Raw genomic sequence first — 22,409 nt, forward strand, 5'->3', positions numbered from 1 at the left:
GAGGGACCAGGTGCTACTCCAGGTCAAACTCCGGACACGGGGGTTGACCCACACTGGGATTACTGGAACAGGCAGGTTAGGCTGGCACAGACTGGTGGATGTAAGCAAACACGGCAGGTATGCAGATGGGTGGATACAGGCGAGTATGCAGGCAGGGAGGTACTGGCCGAAAGGACGGGCTGGAGCACAGAAAGGTTAAGACCCAGTACAGACTGGGTCACAGAACCGCAGATGCGGTAGACAACCACAGCAGAGAGGGAACGCCCAAAGCGGTGGGCAAGAACAGAGCAGGACGGGGCTGCAGGAGCAGCGAGCACAAGCAGGGCAGGACAGGACTGCCGGAGCAGCGGGCAGAAGCAGGGCAGGACAGGACTGCCGGAGCAGCGGGCAGAAGCAGGGCAGGACAGGACTGCCGGAGCAGCGGGCAGAAGCAGGGCAGGACAGGACTGCCGGAGCAGCGGGCAGAAGCAGGGCAGGACAGGACTGCCGGAGCAGCGGGCAGAAGCAGGGCAGGACAGGACTGCCGGAGTAGTGGGCAGAAGCAGGGCAGGACAGGACTGCCGGAGCAGCGGGCAGAAGCAGGGCAGGACAGGACTGCCGGAGCAGCGGGCAGAAGCAGGGCAGGACAGGACTGCCGGAGCAGTGGGCAGAAGCAGGGCAGGACAGGACTGCCGGAGCAGTGAACAAAAGGGTCAGAGCGGAGCAAGGCTGCCGGAGCAGTGAGCAAAAGGGTCAGAGCGGAGCAAGGCTGCCGGAGCAGTGAGCAAGGAGTCAGAGCAGGACGGACAGGGCTCTGTTCACACGGAACAGACAGGAAGGGAAAGGCAGAGCCAGATACCCACAGGGTATTTGCAGTGAAGTAGCAAGTGGACCACAAACTCACAAACGGGAGTACAGAGACAACAAGCAGGAGTTAGGTACGAGTTCAGACTCTGCAGAAAAAGGAAAGGAACGGACATAGAGGCAAAACAGGTAAAGGATAGGAGAGAGTTCAGACTGGAACTGAGTGTACGAAAGAGACCGACACTGCAGCGGGATACAGGAGCGGGTCTGGGAATAAGGCCCCCAGAGAGGCGGGACGAGCAGGCAAGGAGCGTGTTCAGACAGGACAGACAAGATACAGGAACGGATCTAGGTAATCGGCCCCTAGAAGGCGGGAGGAACAGGCTAGGAGCGTGTTCAGACAGGCCTGGAAAAACAGCCTCCAGGAAAGGCAGCAGGCAAGAGTACACAGACAGGACTCAGTTCAGACACGGGAACTGACACCGCAAGGCAGGAGACATAGACAGGACTCAGTTCAGACAGGAACAGATACCGCAAGGCAGGGACACAAACAGGACTCTGTTCAGACGGGAACAGATACCGCAAGGCAGAGACACAAACAGGACTCTGTTCAGACGGGAACAGATACCGCAAGGCACAGACAGGCAGATCTAGGAATACGGCCCTTAGAAGGCGAAAGAACAGGCAAGAAGCGTGTTCACAAGAACAGACCACAGTTCAGACACAGAACTGGAAAACAGGCAGGAAAACAGGATAGGACCTGGCATGTCAGAGACAAAAAGCCGACTGACAGGACACAATGCTCAGGCGCCATCTTGAGGAAGAAGGTGGTATAAATACCCAAAGATAGACAGCAATAGGCTGAAGGTGCAACAGGGGCGTGTCCGCAGCAGGTACAAGAAACAGGAAGTTCAGCGAGCGTCGCCCTATGCAGCCAAAACAGACAAACAGACAGCAAGGAGGGAAGCCAGAGAGACATTCTGGACTGGAGATCAAGTGCGCGCTCTTGCACAGTGGGAGATGGACCACCATGCAAGGACGCCGCCAGGTATGTTACAATCATCAGTCGGTCCTGGGGGTGGGGCGGCTGCCCTGCTCTGGATGGCATCCGCCAAAAGCTGTATCTGCTGTTGCGCCTCCTGCTGGTGCTGCTGTTGTGACTTTTGCTGCAACTGGATTTGCTGAAGCAACAGTTTGGTCGTCTCCTGGTGCTGCTGCTGTATGCTCTGCTGGGCCTGTAGGTGTTGCTGCTGCATGCTCTGCTGGGCCTGGACCAGGTGCTTAACGAGCTCCTCCTTGCTGCTGGACTTACCTGGCTGGCTGGCGGCCTTCACCCAGGACATCCACTGGTCTTTGTGGCAGGTACACGTGTTCCTGGAATCCTGCACGCACTCTCACACCAACTGTGGCAAGACGACTCGCTCGGCTCTCCTGGAGGCAGACTCAGGACACACGTTCTCAGGTTTCCTTTCTTCTGGTTTATTATCAGCCATAAACTCATGCAGGTTTCACAGGAAAAACAAACATGACCCCTCTGGGTTAAACGGGAAAAAAAAACAAAACAAAGTATAACTCAGTCCATAGATGAGCGGGTTCCGCCCGCTCTCGGTAGCATAAACTGCACTGCTAAAGTCCATGTGAAAAGCTCTGTAGCTTCCACAATACTGTCTGGAGACTTCCCTCTCCCAGACCACACTCCAGAGAAAAAAAAAAGGGATTGAGCTTTTACACATTGCTCAGCCACACCCTGAGGGGAGGTAGGTTGCCATTCCCATAAAACCGCACACCCTTTAACAGAGTAAGCGTACCAGCATATAACAAGCTGGCAGAAAAATAAAGTAGGTCTTAGTTCACACAGGAGAGCATCCTGAGTGACACATACCTCCCCTCACATATAAAACCAGTGACACTGTCACAATGGTTACGAGCCTGCTAAAGTGAGCGGTAACCGCTCACCGTAGCAGAGTGGTAACCATGATAAACAACGGGTTACTAGGTGCGTGTGTGCCCCTAGTAACCCGATGTTTATCATGGTTACGAGCCTGCTAAAGTGAGCGGTAACCTCCCGCTCACCGTAGCAGAGTGGTAACCATGATAAACAACGGGTTACTAGGTGCGCGTGTGCCCCTAGTAACCCGATGTTTACCATGGCTACCAGCCTGCTCCTGCTTCAGCAGGCTGGTAACCAGGAGCAGGACATCGTGGAAAGATTCTTTCCACAATGTCGCTGCTCCCCTGATCGCTGGTGAGCCTGCCTGTTTGACAGCTCACCAGCGACCACATAGCGACGCAGCAACGATCCCTGACAGGTCGTATAGTTGTTGGGATCGTTGCAGCGTTGCTAAGTGTGACGGGCCCTAAGGGTGTAGCTGGGTTCATCTCTACTTCATTTACATGACAATATCTGTACAGCGCTGTACATTTGGTGCTTTAATCTATAAGATTCAGTTAAAAAAACATTAATATCTGGGGATCATCTCATTTTGTTCCTGCTGATTGACTGATCACACGGTTTCCTCACGCTATGACCCAAAATGATTACCAGTAATCTATAGGGAAACATGGAAGCAAATGTTCAACTTCCCTGCAGCACCACCACAGTTGAAATAAAGTAAAACACAGTTCTCTTTGAAATCAACAGGCATTGCTGTATCAGTTTCTTCTAAAGTGAAAGACGCTCCTATTATTATAAATAGTTTTCTAAACTTGACATCCCATTTACCTACTAATGTATCAGTGTTCACAACAGTTCTATCAACATAATGTACATTCAAAAACAAATAAGGTCAAACTGACTGTAGCTTCATATTAAAGCGGTTGTCCACTACTTTTATGTTGGTGATCTACTCTTAGGTCACCTGCCACCCTCACCGATCAGATGTTTTCACCTTCAGCGGTGGCCGAATATAAAAAGTGTACAGAGCGGAACAGCACGGCTCCATACATTGTTTAGTGGCTGCTACCAGTTACTACATATCAGCTTCTATTCTGATCTACATAGTTTTCAGAATATGTGAAACACACACAGAGTGGAATGGAATAAGTACATTCGCAGCCTTCTGTTTTCCAGTGGTGTAATCCTGCTTATCTAGTCTCCAGCAGATCATGACAACTGATTGTCAGTAATGGAACCACTTGCAATTCACTACAACTAACATTTTGAAATTTAAATTAATTTCTAAATATTCTTTCATCAGACCAATCAAAGATGCATTTTGCCAGCAACGTGTCCTAAATATTCAGAACACATTTTACAGCTGCTGAACAGATTTGACTTCTATAATGGGAAATGTTTTGGCTGTTAATGATTTGTGGCTTTTGTGTGATGACGGCACTTCTATTTCATTATAATAAATGATCCTCTTCCTTCCCTTCATGGTCTCATTTTTGGGTCATAATGCTTTAATGTATGAGTAGTATATAACACACCTGGTGAGAGATTAGAGCAGCAATATAATCAATCTTTGTCCACCTCGCTTAGCTCATGCATGCTTCTAAAGTTGGGAAAATATTCCACTTGTGTATATCTTCCATGGAACTTTCTTCTTTATACAGTTTGAAGCTTTCATCTTATTCACATCGGTTTTCACAAAGTAACGGATTATCTATTTCATATATATTTTTTCCAAATAGTAATTAATCAGTATGAGAGCAATTTTAAAGCAATTTTTCTATCCCTTTATGGGAATATTCACAAAAGGCAGATTCTTCTGAAGAGATTCATACAACTGATGTATTGATCTGAAAGGTGCTAACAAAAATTAATGCACATGCTATGGAAATCACAGCATTAAATGTATGGAAAGTAGAGACGATTGAATTGATCCATTGTGAATTGACTTTTATTTGAATTTCATGAAATTTGAAGGCCCCGGCAAATTAGAAAAATATTAAATTCGATAACACAGGTTGCTAAAAAAGGGAACTGTGCCTTTTCACACATTGCCAAAGATTGATTCAGTCAGAGGGCAGGCTCGTATGTAGTCAGGCATGTTGGCCGCACAAGATTCCTCATAAGGTCTTTCAACTATTACATCACATGATTCAGCAAAGCCAAGAAGAACTATCAAAGCCACTATAAAAGATGAGGCAGGGAATGCAGCAGAAATTTTAGGGTTTTAAAGCCTAGGAAAAGAAGGTCAGAGCACACAATTCACCATTAGGTCTCATTCAGACGTCCGTGTTTCACATATGTGTTTGGTCTATGGTTTTCACAGATCAAACATATTCTCATTATAGTCTATGGTTTACATGTCCATGTTTTTTTCCGGACAGTGTTTGGCGACATGTCACAGATAGGGATGAGCAGACCTGTGGAAGTTTGGGTTTTGGTACCCGTCCCGAACTTTATTCCAAAGTTCGGTCAGGGTCCAGAACTATACCCGAACGTAAACCAGAACCCCATTGTAAACAATGGGGACCCAAACTTTGAGCTGGAAAATTCTCTCTCTCTCCCTGCAATGGCCTTACCCCCAAACTCCGGACATTGCAAGGGATTTCCGGAAGAAGTATGTGTTCGACGTTTAGCATCGGACAGTGTTTGTCTGGTACAAACCCGGAACTTTTAACTTCAGGTTCTCTCATCTCTAGTCACAGACAAATACGGACATCTGAATGAGAACTTACAAATAGGAATAGAAAGGCCTAAAACAGAGTGTGGTGCACTACTGCAGAACATAAAACATGGTAGTGGTAGTCTGTGAATACATGGAGATTCAAGTGATCAGCACCTTAATAACACCAATATTTTTCACTCTTGACGCTCTACAAACAAGATGAAAAATTTAAGTCTCTCAGTCCTAATTTGCCTAACCAAGGCTTGTCTGTTAGAGAAAGTGTGATTCCCGGCTTGTGAGATGGACAACGCATGAGCAACATCTTTTTGCATTTCTTTTTCTAAAGCATATTTATATATTTATTGTTAAAAGTAAAAAAATGAAGACGATGCCAAACATTCAAGTAATTTAAATGCAGCAGTCTTCCTCACAAAATGTGAAGGTTTTAAATAAAATTACATTTTCACAGTTATTTTAATAATCCAATATTATACCCGCATATGGCACACAAATACAGTGACCTGTTACAGGTGCTGGATTTTGGTACGTATACCTATCTAGCTTTACCTGTCACATGCTTTTTTGAAAAATGGGCTGGTTTTTTTTTTTTATTTTTTTAAAATTTCATATTTGCATACTTGTTTACTAGCATTCGTGTACACCTAATAACAATACTGCGTACTGTTGACGCATGTTCCTTTCCGGGCGCATATCTATCTAGCAATGTAGTTTCTTTGTTTGTGATTTTTTTGTCAGAAGTGGAGAATTTAAAGTAAAAAAAAAAAAGAGAAATAAAAAAGACTTAATGTTTTGTTGCATATCTGAGTTACTAGTCCAGTTTGACAAGCGTACGCACCACAACAATACTGTGGGTTGGTTCTGCATCTCCCTTTCTGTGCGTGTACCTACCAAGCAATGTAACATTCTTGATTATGACTTTTTTATCAGAGAGTAGAATAATGCTTAAAGTTAGAAAACAAAAGGTAATAGATATTTTAATTTTTGCAGACCTGTTTTACGAGTCTAGTTTGGCACCGTACACCTCACAGCAATACTTTGGACTACTGTTGCTTTAATAAATCGTGTGCTTAGTAGTTGTTATTACACTGCCCTTTTTGGGCAGGTGAATTTAATTTACTTTTCAAAAAAATCTAAAATTAAATAACAATAAATCGAGACATTAAACTGTGCAGGTCTGCTTTTGCACACCAGCTTGTTTGCCAATTTGAGGCTCTTGGGTTGTCACTAGAGATGAGCGGTGTTCGACTAGAACAGTTCGCCAATCTCAAATTCGAGCTGTTTTGGGCGGTGTTCGAGCTGTTCGACGAACCCGAACGATTTGCAAAAAATTCGGCTGTTCGAGGTTATGTTCGATAACTGTTCGTGCACCAAAAGCGTGTCCTGCATGTCTGGTGCTATTTAGAGCACCAATCATGCAGGGATTGTCTGCCACTCACTGTAATGCCACAGCCATGGTGGTTGTGGCATTACAGTGATTGCCCAAATCGATGGGAACAGTGCTCACAGTGAAACATGAAAAGCCGGCAATTCAGCAGCGGCATACACCGGTACCCGACAATTAGAGATGAGCGGTGTTCGACTAGAACTGTTCGCCAATCTCAAATTCGAGCTGTTTTGGGCGGTGTTCGAGTTGTTCGACGAACCCGAACGATTTGCAAAAAATTCGGCTGTTCGAGGTTATGTTCGATAACTGTTCGTGCACCAAAAGCGTGTCCTGCATGTCTGGCGCTATTTAGAGCACCAATCATGCAGGGATTGTCTGCCACTCACTGTAATGCCACAGCCATGGTGGTTGTGGCATTACAGTGATTGCCCAAATCGATGGGAACAGTGCTCACAGTGAAACATGAAAAGCCGGCAATTCAGCAGCGGCATACACCGGTACCCGACAATTTAGAACAGAAAGAATAGAGAATCACACATAGATTAGATAGATATAAACATGTCAGTCACACATATAAGAAGCACAGTGACAGTGTTGCTTACTGTACTTGTCATTTAGTGTAAAGGATTTATCAAAAAAAATAATAGTGTTTTCATGCACCTTCTCTTTAAAAAAGCCGGCCGGCAATTCAGCATCTGTACCCGACAATTTAGAATAGAAGGAATAGAGAATCACACATAGATTAGATAGATAGAAACATGTCAGCCACATATATACGAAGTACAGTGACAGTGTTGCTTACTGTACTTGTCATTTAGTGTAAAGGATTTATTAAAAAATATAATAGTGTTTTCGTGCACCGTCTCTTTAAAAAAGCCGGCCGGCAATTCAGCAGCGGTACCCGACAATTTATAACAGACAGAATAGAGCTTCACACATAGATTAGATAGATAGAAACATGTCAGTCACATATATATGAAGTACTGTGACAGTGTTGCTTACTGTACTTGTCATTTACTGCAAAGGATTTATTAAAAAAAATAATAGTGTTTTCATGCACCGTCTCTTTAAAAAAGCCGGCCGGCAATTCAGCATCTGTACCCGACAATTTATAACAGACAGAATAGAGCTTCACACATAGATTAGATAGATGGAAACATGTCAGTCACATATATAATAAGTACAGTGACAGTGTTGGTTACTGTACTTGTCATTTAGTATTAAAATAAAGGATTTATTATTAAAAAAAAATTGGCGTGGGGTTCCCCGTAATTTTAGTCTCTAGCGGAGGTTAAGCAGACAGCTGGGGCAGATGTTTGAAGCCTGGGAAGGGGGTAATACCCACGGAGCTTCCCAGGCTACTAATATCAGCCCCCAGCTGAATACCTAGCCTTTACTAGCTATTAAAATGGAGGACCCCCCCAAAAAAATGACGTGGGGGTCCCCCCTAATTTAATAGCTAGCAAAGGCTAGGCAGACAGCTGGGGGCTGATATTAATAGCCCAGGAAGGGAACCATGAATATTGGCCCCCTCCCAGGCTAGAAACACCAGCCGTCAGCCGCCCCAGAAATGGCACATCCATAGGATGCGCCAATTCTGGCACTTAGCCTCGCTCTTCCACGCTGCCCTGGTGCAGTGGCAGGGGGTAATAGGGTTGGGGTTGATGTCAGCTTATAATGCCAGCTGACATCAATCCCAGGTTAGTAATGGAGAGGCGTCTATAAGACACCCCCATTACTAACCCCATAGTCAAAGTTAAAAGAAAACACAAACACCCAGAATAAAGTCCTTTAATTGAAATAAAGACACATTCCTTTATTGTTCTAAATTAAACCATACTTACCGTCACGCCCATTCCAGCTGAAGCCAACGATCTCCTGCAATAAAAGAAAAATAATAAAGCAACCTCATCCTTACCTTTCCATGGTTCCCACGACAGCTTCAGCTCTGCTACATCGAGATAACAGGCTGGACCGCAGCAGAACGCTGCCATCCAGCCTGTCATCCCGCAGACACTGAGAAGCGCAGGCATGCTTGCGCTCTGCAGTGTCTGGCTGTGACGGCATAAAGATGAGACGAGTTCATGTCCAATGAACTCGGCGCACCTCATGCACGTCACTGACAGCGTGGGAGAATTCTCCTGCACTCAGCACTTCAGCGTGAGAATTCTCCCACGCTGTCAGTGACGTGCATGAGGTCAGCTGAGTTCATTGGACATGAATGAGCTCACCTCATGCACGTCACTGACAGCGTGGGAGAATTCTCACGCTGAAGTGCTGAGTGCAGGAGAATTCTCCCACGCTGTCAGTGACGTGCATGAGGTGCGCCGAGTTCATTGGACATGAGCTTGTCTCATCTTTATGCCGTCACAGCGAGACACTGAGGAGCGCAAGCATGCCTGCGCTTCTGAGTGTCCGCGGGATGACAGGCTGGATGGCAGCGTTCTGCTGCGGTCCAGCCTGTCATCTCGATGTAGCAGAGCTGAAGCTGTCGTGGGAACCATGGAAAGGTAAGGATGAGGTTGCTTTATTAATTTACTTTTATTGCAGAAGACATTGGCTTCAGCTGGAATGGGCGTGACGGTAAGTATGGTTTAATTTAGAACAATAAAGAATTGTGTGTTTATTTCAATTAAAGGACTTTATTCTGGGTGTTGTGTTTTTTTAAATACTTTACTAGAAATTCATGGTGGTCATGTCTAATATTGGCGTGACCCCATGAATTTCGGGCTTAGGGCCAGCTGATAATGCCAAGCTGGCCTTAACCCCTTTATTACCCAGTGAGCCACCGCACCAGGGCCCTGGATGAGTTGGGTACAGCGCCAGAAGATGGCGCTTCTATGAACGCGCCATTTTCTGGGGCGGCTGCGGACTGCAATATGCAGCGGGTGGGGTCCAGAAAGCTTGGGCCTCCCTGCGCTGCAGATTCCAGCCCCCAGCTGCCTAGTTGTACCTGGCTGGGCACAAAAATAGGGCGAAGCCCCACGCATTTTTTTTTTAAATTATTTCATGAAATTCATGGAATAATTAAGAAAAAAAGGGCTTCCCTATATTGTTGTGTCCAACCAGGTACAAATAGGCAGCTGGTGGTTGGGGGCAGCCCGTTCCTGCCTGCTGTACCTGGCTGGACAGAAATATAGTGCGAAGCCCCACGTCAATTTTTTTTTTAATTATTTCATGAAATAATTTTTTTAAAAAAGGGCTTCCCTATATTGTTGTGTCTGGCCAGGTACAAATAGGCAGCTGGTGGTTGGGGGCAGCCCGTTCCTGCCTGCTGTACCTGACTGGACACAAAAATAGGGCGAAGCCCCACGTCAATTTTTTTTAAATTATTTCAGGAAATTCATGAAATAATGAAAAAAAAATTGATGTGGGGCTTCGCCCTATATTTGTGTCCAGTCAGGTACAGCAGGCAGGAACGGGCTGCTCCCAACCACCAGCTGCCTATTTGTACCTAGCCGGACACAACAATATAGGGAAGCCCTTTTTTTCTTAATTATTCCATGAATTTCATGAATTTAAAAAAAAAATACGTGGAGCTTCGCCCTATTTTTGTGTCCAGCCAGGTACAACTAGGCAGCTGGGGGCTGGAATCTGCAGCGCAGGGAGGCCCAAGCTTTCTGGGCCCCACCCGCTGCAAATTGCAGTCCGCAGCCGCCCCGGAAAATGGCGCGTTCATAGAAGCGCCATCTTCTGGCGCTGTACCCAACTCATCCAGGGCCCTGGTGCGGTGGCTCACTGGGTAATAAAGGGGTTAAGGCCAGCTTGGCATTATCAGCTGGCCCTAAGCCCGAAATTCATGGGGTCACGCCAATATTAGACATGACCACCATGAATTTCTAGTAAAGTATTTAAAAAAAACACAAACACCCAGAAAAAAGTCCTTTAATTGAAATAAACACACAATTCTTTATTGTTCTAAATTAAACCATACTTACCGCCACGCCCATTCCAGCTGAAGCCAATGATCTCCTGCAATAAAAGTAAAATAATAAAGCAACATCATCCTTACCTTTCCATGGCTCCCACGACAGCTTCAGCTCTGCTACATCGAGATGACAGGCTGGACCGCAGCAGAACGCTGCCATCCAGCCTGTCATCCCGCAGACACTGAGAAGCGCAGGCATGCTTGCGCTACTCAGTGTCTGGATGTGACGGCATCCAGATGAGCCGAGGTCATGTCCAATGAACTCGGCTCACCTCATGCACGTCACTGACAGCGTGGGAAAATTCTCACGCTGAAGCGCTGAGTGCAGGAGAATTTTCCCACGCTGTCAGTGACGTACATGAGGTGAGCCGAGTTCATTGTCGGCTCATCTGGATGCCGTCACAGTCAGACACTGAGGAGCGCAAGCATGCCTGCGCTTCTCAGTATGTGCGGCATGGCAAGCTGGATGGCAGCGTTCTGCTGCGGTCCAGCCTGTCATCTCGATGTAGCAGAGCTGGAGCTGTCCTGGGAACCATGGAAAGGTAAGGATGAGGTTGCTTTATTATTTTTCTTTTATTGCAGGAGATCGTTGGCTTCAGCTGGAATGGGCGTGATGGTAAGTATGGTTTAATTTAGAACAATAAAGAATTGTGTGTTTATTTCAATTAAAGGACTTTATTCTGGGTGTTTGTGTTTTTTTTTTAACTTTGACTATGGGGTTAGTAATGGGGGTGTCTTATAGACGCCTCTCCATTACTAACCTGGGCTTGATGTCAGCTGGCATTATAAGCTGACATCAACCCCAACCCTATTACCCCCTGCCACCGCACCAGGGCAGCGTGGAAGAGCGAGGCTAAGTGCCAGAATTGGCGCATCCTATGGATGCGCCATTTCTGGGGCGGCTGAGGGCTGGTGTTTCTAGCCTGGGAGGGGGCCAATATTCATGGCTCCCTTCCTGGGCTATTAATATCAGCCCCCAGCTGTCTGCCTAGCCTTTGCTAGCTATTAAATTAGGGGGGACCCCACGTCATTTTTTTGGGGGGGTTCTCCATTTTAATAGCTAGTAAAGGCTAGGTATTCAGCTGGGGGCTGATATTAGTAGCCTGGGAAGCTCCGTGGGTATTACCCCCTTCCCAGGCTTCAAATATCTGCCCCAGCTGTCTGCTTAACCTCCGCTAGAGACTAAAATTACGGGGAACCCCACGCCAATTTTTTTTAATAATAAATCCTTTATTTTAATACTAAATGACAAGTACAGTAACCAACACTATCACTGTACTTCATATATATGTGACTGACATGTTTCTATCTATCTAATCTATGTGTGAAGCTCTATTCTGTCTGTTATAAATTATCGGGTACCGCTGCTGAATTGCCAGCCGGCTTTTTTAAAGAGACGGTGCATGAAAACACTATTATTTTTTTTAATAAATTCTTTGCAGTAAATGAAAAGTACAGTAAACAACACTGTCACAGTACTTCATATATATGTGACTGACATGTTTCTATCTATCTAATCTATGTGTGAAGCTCTATTCTGTCTGTTATAAATTGTCGGGTACCGCTGCTGAATTGCCGGCCGGCTTTTTTAAAGAGACGGTGCACGAAAACACTATTATATTTTTTAATAAATCCTTTACACTAAATGACAAGTACAGTATGCAACACTGTCACTGTACTTCATATATATGTGGCTGACATGTTTCTATCTATCTAATCTATGTGTGATGCTCTATTCCTTCATGTCTAAATTGTCGGGTACCGGTGTATGCCGCTGCTGAATTGCCGGCCGGCTTTTTTAAAGAAAGCGTCTTCTGAGCAGTTTGTCAGCTTTTGGACACCTTTGAAGGTGTTTTCTATGTGTTGCTATGTGTTTTTGTTTGCCTGCCATTGGTTTTAACGGTGTTCGACGGTGTTCTAAGGTGTTCGACGAACAGTTCGACGAACAGTTCCTCGAACATCCCGGTGTTCGACGAACCGAACCGAACCCGAACACTACGGGGGTGGCTCAACACTAGTTGTCACTTGTAACCTTAGTAGCATTTCTGGTTGCTTCTATATTTTTCCAGGTTTGGCTAAGGGTGGTTCAACTTTTTTGGAAAGTTTATACTTGTATGTCGAAAGTGTTTTGAGATAAAAAAAGTGTCACTAACATCAGATGTGGTAGGATAAGAGAAAAAACATCCAAAAATGTGGGAACAGCTAGCAGCATCATCACCACAATGCTGGCACCAGCTATCCTGGCAGTAGTAGCACCACATGCAAGCCACAAATACCCTCCTTCACCTCTGGTAAGCATATTAGTGGGGAGGAAATGGAGGACAAAATGGAATATATGTCATATCACTCATCTACTCGCCTTATTTACAACAGGATAATGTTGTTTCTGAACATGATACTGCGAGCTCAAGCCAGTGTTCTGTATAGACAACCTCCTCCACCTCCAAAACACCTAATCTTTTATATGAGGGACATTCAATTCCTTTACTGACACTTCTATTAATTCAGCCTTTTAGTCCTCTAACCCACAGCACTCCAACAACTTCCTCCGATTGATTTAATGGATGAGATGAACAGTCGGTCTTTGTACTTGGATGACATGAAGATGGAGGATATGGAGGACATGATTCAAATTCTTAGCTGTGTTGCTGGCTCTGTGAGCCAAGTTGACAGAGTGCCACTAATATTGCCAGTGTCTCTGAGTCAGGGAAAATCTAGAGGTAGGTAGCAGGCATTGGGTCAGGGAGCTCAGGACATTTCCACAACTCTGAGCCGACCTATAGATAATGTTACCGTTTATTAGGAACCAGATTGGAGTGCTGAGGAGGTGATGTCATCAGAGGTTGATGGAGTAAGCATTAAAGGGAACCTGTCACCAGAAAAAACACTATTAACCTGCAGATATGAGGTTAATCTGCAGGTTAATGGCATTACTAACCTGCCCGAACGCTGCGGGAAGAAAATTTACTTTATTCCCCGTGCAGTGTTCGGGTTTCAGCCACGTGGGCGATGCCAGTGCAGGTTCAGTCACCGCTCTGAGTGTACAGAGCAGCGACTGTAACTGTGCCCCCGGAACTAACTGACTCTCCATCTGCATTTTGGCGGTTCAGTCACTGCTCTGTATTCTTTGAGCAGTTTCTGAACCTACACTGGTGCCTTCCCCGTGACTGAAACCAAATGCTGCTGGGGAGAATAAAGTTAATTTTGTCCCCGCAGTGTTCAGCTATGTGGAGGCGCTGAGCAGGTTAGTAATGCTATTAACCTGCAGATTAGCCCCACAAGTGCAGGTTAATAGCGCTTTTTCTGGTGACAGGTTCCCTTTAAAGAAAAAAGTTGATGTCCAGCCAAAATATCTTCTGGGGAAAGATCTGCATGCTCTGCGGTCAGCTTGGGAGGAAGTGATGTCATAACTGATGTTGGTGTATGAGGCTGAACAGTACTTGAAAGCTGTGGTGATGGTTATGGTGGTGGCGAGTCCTATGTGTGCGTATCTTGGCTTTGGTAGTTTTTTTCCATGTTATTTGAGGACCAATTAATTGCAGTGAGAAAAATCTGCTATTGGAAAATAAGCCGTGACCATCCTGCCACACATCAACTACGTCTCTCCATCAGCATATGAAACAATATAATTTGCTCACGTGGGGAAAGTAAAGTGACCACCAAGATGAGCAGAGCTCAAGGCTTTCTTACTATCCTCATGATCGTCTTTCTGGTAACCGGTCTGATGCACAAGCAGTGCCATATCATTCTATCATGACTGATCTGGGCACAAAATGCAAATACATTTTTCAAAACAAAATTTTTTGTACTCTCAAATTTTTTGTTACTCAAAGTTTTGGTAAGTCTCAGATTCTTCTTAATTTTAGTTAAATTGATTTTTAAGGAGCAGCAACAAGGGTGAGTCTCCTGGATAGGACACTGCACAGAACTGAGCTCCTTCCAGGTCTGGGCTCTGAGCACAAAATTTAATTTTTTTCTAAAGGAATAATCTTGGTCTTCCACCTAATCAGTGAAATATTTTTTTTGGAGGTGGCAGCATCTGGGGTGAATTTCACAGGGGGGACCCAGTGCACAATTGGGCCCCTGTGCAGGTCTGGGCACAAAATGTAATCATGTTTTTCAAAGCAAAACTTGTCTTACATGACTCAAATTTTGGTATGTCTCTGATTCATGATAATTTAAAGTGAAATAATTATTTTTAGGGGCATCATTTGGGGTGAACTTCTGGGGTGAAAGGACTGGGCCGCTGCACAAATCTAGGCAAAAAATGTAAAAAAATGTTTTAAAATAAAATTCATCAGCTTCTGTGAATCAAATTTTTGGAACGTCTGTGCTTCTTTATCATTTTTTCTGAAATTAAGTTTTTGGGGGACTTTATCTGGGGTGAATTTCCATAGACAGGGTTGGGCCCTTGTACAGATATGGGCACAAATGGCAACATTTGTTGGGCTTCTATGAGTCCCAATCTTCTTCAGGTGTCAGCTTTTGCAAAATAAGATTTTTGGCGGCAACTGCTAGTAATTACGTACTTTACAAAATTGGGTATGGCAAATTTCCTGGGTATAACGCTACACAGAATTGGGACCATGCCTTGGATTAGGAACATAAAAGTCTCTGGTAATTTTTCTTTAATTATACTTCTGAATTCACAATGAAACAAATTAGCTTAGGAGACAAATGGATCCTGCTCAATGGTGTCAGATAAATATTCAAAAGATGTTGATATCTTGAGAAGGCATCACTTCTTCAAAGGTTTTAGGATCAACAGAATTTCATTTACATTAGTAATGTCTAATTCTTCTGGTTATGCAGTGTCTATTGCCGGTGCTTCATCTACATGACAATTCTCCAATACAGGTTCTTCATTCAGCAGTTGAATTGTTGTGACATGTGCACGCCTATTCTCATCAGCCATAGGTGGTTTTAATTAGCTGGTTCCTTCCTGCCCCATAAATTGTAGGTTTTTTTAGTTTCTTATAAGAGGTTTCTTATCAGGACAGGGACCCAACAATAAGGTACGCTTTGACTTTAGCTGTTGGGCTCATATACATTGGCCAATTTATGTGCTAAGTACCTTCCTTCTACTGTAGATTTTCCTAGAGTAATATTGCGGTTCCATTTTTCTAAAATTCCATATATACATAATGTAGCACTTATCTATCTTTCATGGCAGTAATGTTGTTCCAATTGGCTAAAATTACCATTCTAGCAACCTAGAGTGCAGTTCTATATTTTTCTTCATTCAGCAGTGTCATTTGTTGGCAACGGAGGCAGCTATGAGGCCCGTGAGTCGGGGAATGCCCCGGAGCTAGCGCAGTCACCCCGACCACCCCCACCTAGCATCACACTTTTAACTGTATCTGTATCCTGGATGCAGATATAATTGAAAGCAATGATGGAACAGGGAGTCTTCAGCTCCTTCCTCCATTATTCTCCTTGTGTCTCTGAGCTCTAATGTCACTACACAGCGCCCACTGTGCTGAGCTTCAGACCACATGCTGCAGAGACCGGAGCAGTAGGGAAACAGGAAGAGGTGAGGTTTTTTTTTGTAAATAATGAGTACATTGTGGGGGCCATCATGCTATTTGGAGAGCTATATGAAGCCACTATACTATTTGGAGGGCTAAGTGGGGGCCATTAATGGGGGGGGGCACATTATATTGTATGGAGGACCATGGATTGTGCATTATATTGCATGCAGGACCATTGAGGTGCATTATATTGTATGAAGGACCATTTAGGGTGCATTATATTTTATGGAGGACCATGGGGAGTGCGCTATATTTTATGGAAGACCATGGGGAGGGCATTATATTCTGTGGAGGACCATGTGGAGTGCACTATACTACATGGAGGGTTATAGGGGGTGCATTATACTATATGGAAGGCTATGTGGGGCCATTATAATATGTGGGAGTCCATTATACTGTATGCAATCAATTATACAGTATGAAAGTTTGTGTGGGGTCCTTAAAACTGTGTGGGGGCCATTATATTATTTGGAGGGCTATTGCGGGCCATTATACTGTATGTAGGCCCATTATAGTGCATGGAGAGCTGTGAGGTGGTCACAGTTGGGGGATCATTTTGTGTTAGGGTCACCATACTTAGCCTTGGGAGTTGAGGTGGGTTACAGCAGGGTCATTATACTGTGCATGTGGAGGAATTCACCATGTGTTTGGGGGGGCACTTTTGTTTGCATAATACTTTATGGGGGCAATGAAAGAGGAATCTAGGACTTCAGCAGGAGGAAATTACTATGTAAAGGCTGGAAAGTTGTGAGATCTGCTCTTCTGTGACCCTGACAATTATTTATTTATTTATTTTTTGGAGGGCTCAATTAGAACTTCTGCTATGGAGCCCCATGATTTCTATGTATGCCCCTGGGCAAAGTGTTATATATAAGGACTCAACTGTACTTGCAGACCTCCAAAACATGTTGTGTAAAAGTAATGTATAATTAAATGAATCACATCTGGCTAAAATAGGAGATAGCAAAATACATTTGAATATTCATAGCATCCTGAGGTTTTATTATTCATGTTTCAATTATGCAAGATATTTATTTGCAGTCAATTATTCCCTTTCTGCAAATTGACATATCATACGTTACGATTGCAAGTAATTTACCGCAAGTCACTGTATAGTTACAGCTCAGAGATGACATATGCACAGGAGTTGTGATCGTGCAATCTGTAGTAGGAGCTGGGTGTTATACAAAGCTAAGCACCTGCTGCATGTGCTGGGTGATCCCATCACATTAGCCCCCTCACATGTCAATATCAAGGTACTCAGGTATGCACCATGTATTGCTCAAGTGACATGTTCGAGTCCCCACCCGCATGTTTCATGATTATTAGACACCCAAAAAAAACAACATGCAGGGATCGCTCGTGCATGGCAGGCAATCCCTACAAGGTTTTTTTGGCTGTATAACAGCTGCAAAACATATGGGGAGGAGACTCGAGCATGTCACTCCAGCATCCACGATACTCGGTGCATACCCGACCACCCGATGAAAACTCAAGTAGTGAGCACTTGCGCTCACTAGTCGCCATATCGTCGTCATTTTTTTTTTTACTTTTGAAAAAATCCCAATCCGAACCCTAGCACAACCCTAACCCTAGAGTTTATTTATTTATAAGTGATTAGACTGCTTTATTCTTCGGGTCGGTGTGATTACAGAGATACCAGATTAATATCGGGTTTTTATGACTGACAGCTGTCACACACTAAAAGACGCTTTTTTTTGCAAAGACTAGTTTTTGCATCGCCATATTTTGAGAGCTATAATTTTCCGTTTTTTGGCCAACATTCGTCTTTTTGATCACATTTTATTGCATTTTTTGTTAGGCGGTATGATGATAAAGCATGTTTTTTTTGCTTTGTTTTTTTTTTTTACCGTGTTCACTAAAGGGGTTAACTAGTGGGACAGTTTTATAGGACAGGTCGTTCCGGATGCAGCGATACCATATACGGGTACTTTTATTTCTTTATTTTTTTTCCACAATAATATTTATTTATGGGTACAATATATATATATATTTTGATTATTTTTTTCATTTTTCTATTATATTTTTACTTTTTTTCACATTCTGATTCTTTTTTTTACTTTTACACCTTGTCTATGGAACTTTCACATTTTATTTTCAGATCGCCTGTATAGCATAGAGAGCAGCAGCAGCTCCCTGTGCTATACAAGCTGTCACTGCTGCAGAGGGAGAAGATACTCTGGTCTTTCACTCAGACAAACTGAGCAATCGTGAGAGAAGAGTCTTGGTGAGAGAGGTAAAGAAGAACCCCAAGATCACTGTGGCTGAGCTCCAGAGATGCAGTAGGGAGATGGGAGAAAGTTCCACAAAGTCAGCTATCACTGCAACCCTCCACCATTCGGGCCTTTATGGCAGAGTGGCCCGATGGAAGCCTCTCCTCAGTGCAAGACATATGAAAGCCCGCATAGAATTTGCTCAAAAACACATGAAGGTCTCTCAGACTATGAGAAATAAGATTCTCTGAACGGATGAGACGAAGACAGAACTTTTTGGTGATAATTCTAAGCGGTATGTGTGGAGAAAACGAGGCACTGATCATCACCTGCCCAATACAATTCCAACAGTGAAACATGGTGGTGGCAGCATCATGCTATGGGGGTGATTTTCAGCTGCAGGGACAGGACTACTGGTTGCAATTGAAGGAAAAATGAATGTGGCCAAGTACAGAGATATCCTGGATGAAAATCTCTTTCAGAGTGCTCTGGATTTCAGACTTGGCCGAAGGTTCACCTTCCAACAAGACAATGACCCTAAGCACGTAGCTAAAATAACAAAGGAGTGGCTTCAGAACAACTCTGTGACCATTCTTGACTGGCCCAGCCAGAGCCCTGAACTAAACCCAATTGAACATCTCTGGAGAGACCTGAAAATGGCTGTCCACCAACGTTCACCATCCAACAAGACGGAACTGGAGAGGATCTGCAAGGAAGAATGGCATAGGATCCCCAAATCCAGGTATGAAAAACTTGTTGCATCATTCCCAAGAAGACTCATGGCTGTACTAGCTCAAAATGGTGCTTCTACTCAATACTGAGCAAAGGGTCTGAATACTTATGACCATGTGATATTTCAGTTTTTCTTTTTTAATAATTTTTTTTAATAAATTTGCAAAAATTTCTACATTTCTGTTTTTTTCAGTCAAGATGGGGTGCAGAGTGTACTTTAGTGAGAAAAAAATGAACTTTTTAGAATTTATTTTACTTTCCGTACCCACTGTAGTTTACTAAGCACAATCCTGCTGACAGATTCCCTTTAAATTAATCTTTATTCACATAAAACCATCAAAGCTTTTTAAAGGGAATTTGTCATCAGGTTTTTACCACCTAATCTGAATGTAGCATAATGTAACGGCAGAGAACTTAATTCCAGTGATGTGTCACTAACAGGCTACTAGCTGTAGTTTTTATAAAATCATTGTTTTATCAGGAGGAGATTATCACTAAAGGACGAGTAAACCTGCTGCCATGTAGTGCTCCCTATTCCACAGAACCCCATCCACGCCACTGATTGGCAGCTTTCTGTGTACACTGTGCATAGGCAGAAAGCAGCCAAACAATGGTGGGGTGGGGTTATACAGAGCTCATGAATATGGAGGACTATCTGGCAGCAGGTTCACTAATCCTCTAATGAGAATCTCCTGCTGATAAAACAATGATTTTATCAAAACTACATCAATCAGCCCAGTAAGTGATACATCGCTGTAATCAGGGTCTCGGCCCCTACATTATGCTGATATCATATCAGGTAGCAAAAACCTGGTGACAGATTTTCTTTAAGTGGTTAAAACATGAAGATATTAATAGTACTTGTTCAGGCATATTGTACTTCTCAGTCTCATTTCCTCTTTTATGAACAATTGCTATGCTTATAAGAATTGTAATCTAACTTTCCTCCCACTTTCTGTTTTCTTTTAGTGGAACATTAGTAGATCATTTACCTTGTCGCAAATAATGCAGACAGTGTTCTTTTACACAGAGGCGGCCACAAAGCACAGCGAGCCCATGAACAAGAATTGTATGATGCTGTCTTGGTCTTCAATGGCAGAATGTACTGTCATAACCCCATACTAGTTGTGATCACAGCACCTTAAAGGGGGGGGTTTGTTTTCAGAAAACCCCTGGACCCAGTCATAGTTTGCTTAAAACACAGACTGTGCTTTAATCACCCTTCCCAGGTCCAGCGCTAAGTCTATGTCGTTGCACTCACTGTCTGTTATTGACGTTTCTCCAACACCACTGCAGTCTATTATTGAGCTCAATGGCTTTGAGCGGTTTGTACCGTGTACTCTGGCAGAACTACTCCGCTCAGTGATTGGATGCAGCCCTATCAGTGTGGCATCCGGAATACTCTTTTAAAGCGCACCTGTCAGCAGGATTGTGCTCAGTAAACCACATACACTGTCAGGTGGGTGACATTACACTGATTAATATGATACCTTTGTTGATGAAATCCGTCCTGTGGTTCTTGTGTAATCTTTACTTTCAGTTTGGAGATAATGATATGCCCGTGCTCCAGGGTGGTCTGTGGGGGGCGCCCTATCTGGTGCTCTGCTTACATATTCATCTGTATGCTCTTATGACAGCTCACTGATCGCTCACTGACCTGCCTCCTCTTTTAGCTAGCCCCACACTACTAGATGCATTATGTAAAATAGGAGGCAGATCAGTGAAGGCACAGTGAGGGGTCATAAGTGATGTGATCAGCAACTATTCTTAACAGAATGGCATTTCTGACATCTACAAGAAATACTGTTATTATATCTCAGTAGTTTATCCAGAGACACAGAACCATTGTCATTTCCAACAATTTATATGATAACACTGGATTAGCAGGTATCTAGTCTTCCTTGTCTGGCTTCACAGGGGTATGAATAGAATATTGTCCCTGATTTTATATTTTTAGCTCTATTACATTTATCTATCCCCCCATACATACAGTCATCCATACTTTTGCACAGGACTGCTGCCATATCTAGTACTTTATATTTATCTAATGCCTATTGCAGTGAACTAAATACAGCTAAAAAGAGTTTACATGCATTGGTTACTAGTACATTGTGAATAAGAAAAATAATGTAAAAATATTTCCAAATTCATAGAACAAGCAAACAAATGGTTAATCTTTTAAATCAAACTGATTTTGCAAAAAAAAGTCCATTGTATACAAGAAAGTTTACAATACTAGTTTCCTAGGTGTAAACAGAAGGTTTAGAACAATGTATCTACTCTGCCAGTCACTATAGGTCAGGAAGAGAAAATATGTCATATTTATATGCATTGGATTATATTCATTGTATATATATATATATATATATATATATATATATATATATATATATATATATATACACACATATATATATGTATACACATATATATGTATGTATGTGTATATATATATATATATATATATATATATATATGTATGTAATTCAATTTCTGTGCCCTCGTCCTAGTTAGTGGACTGTACTCACTGACAAGTTAGTAAGTCATGCTGGCTTTTACTTACAGGTTGTCATTATAGTCCTCATCACCCCAGTTCACCTGACTTATTATAGGATCTGGCAGTGGTCTTGCCACACACTCACCTCCTCAGGACAAAGCGCTGGTGCTTCCCTGCAAGTCCTGTGTGGACATCAGATGAAGCCTCTCCGTGTCATCACTCTTCCCTCAGGGCACAGTCTGACAGAAGGAAAGCAATGATTCCTTATTCTGTAACACATGGTGCACTGTCACAACTGCTCCATCATCTCCCTCCCCCTGTGAAAGACACCCCTGGCTGGGAGGTGGCAGCCCTGGGTGTGGTAGGACACTATTGTCACCCATGGGAGTTGAATAGATGAGACGCTGGTGGGATTAGGAAAAAACCGAGGTATCTTCTCCTGCTGCAAAATAAGAACAAGAAGTCTTTTCTCATTCTGGCAGTAGCAAGGGCCTTGTGTGACATTTGGACGATTTATTATAGTCTCATTTTTCTAATATATATCACGTATTTATATATTCGGATTAATAAATGATTGAAAGCAGTACTGTTATATAAGTGGATTTACATAATTTAATGCTTCATATTCAGAAAATTATGTCCCCTCAGATTATAGGCTGCTGTAAATTATATTTAGTGCAGGCCTGCATCTTATTGGAGGATCTCTGCTGCTTCCAAAGAGTGCACTTCCAAGAAGAACCCTA

The 22,409-nt window shown here is 43.5% G+C and overlaps 1 protein-coding gene across 1 annotated transcript in view; it reads right to left on the reverse strand.

Moving 5' to 3' along the window:
• PRKG2 (protein kinase cGMP-dependent 2) overlaps positions 1–21,991 on the reverse strand; it is a 229,760-nt gene extending 207,769 nt beyond the window's left edge. Inside the window, exon 1 of the mRNA XM_073637005.1 lies at positions 21,812–21,991. The gene's annotated coding sequence lies outside the window, so the exon portion shown is untranslated. The remainder of the gene's footprint in view (positions 1–21,811) is intronic.
• Between the last annotated feature and the right edge of the window lie 418 nt (positions 21,992–22,409).

Source organism: Phyllobates terribilis, unplaced genomic scaffold (genome assembly GCF_046119375.1).
Source record: "Phyllobates terribilis strain yellow unplaced genomic scaffold, ASM4611937v1 Scaffold_1__5_contigs__length_1240528914, whole genome shotgun sequence".
Classification (NCBI taxonomy): Eukaryota; Metazoa; Chordata; class Amphibia; order Anura; family Dendrobatidae; genus Phyllobates; species Phyllobates terribilis.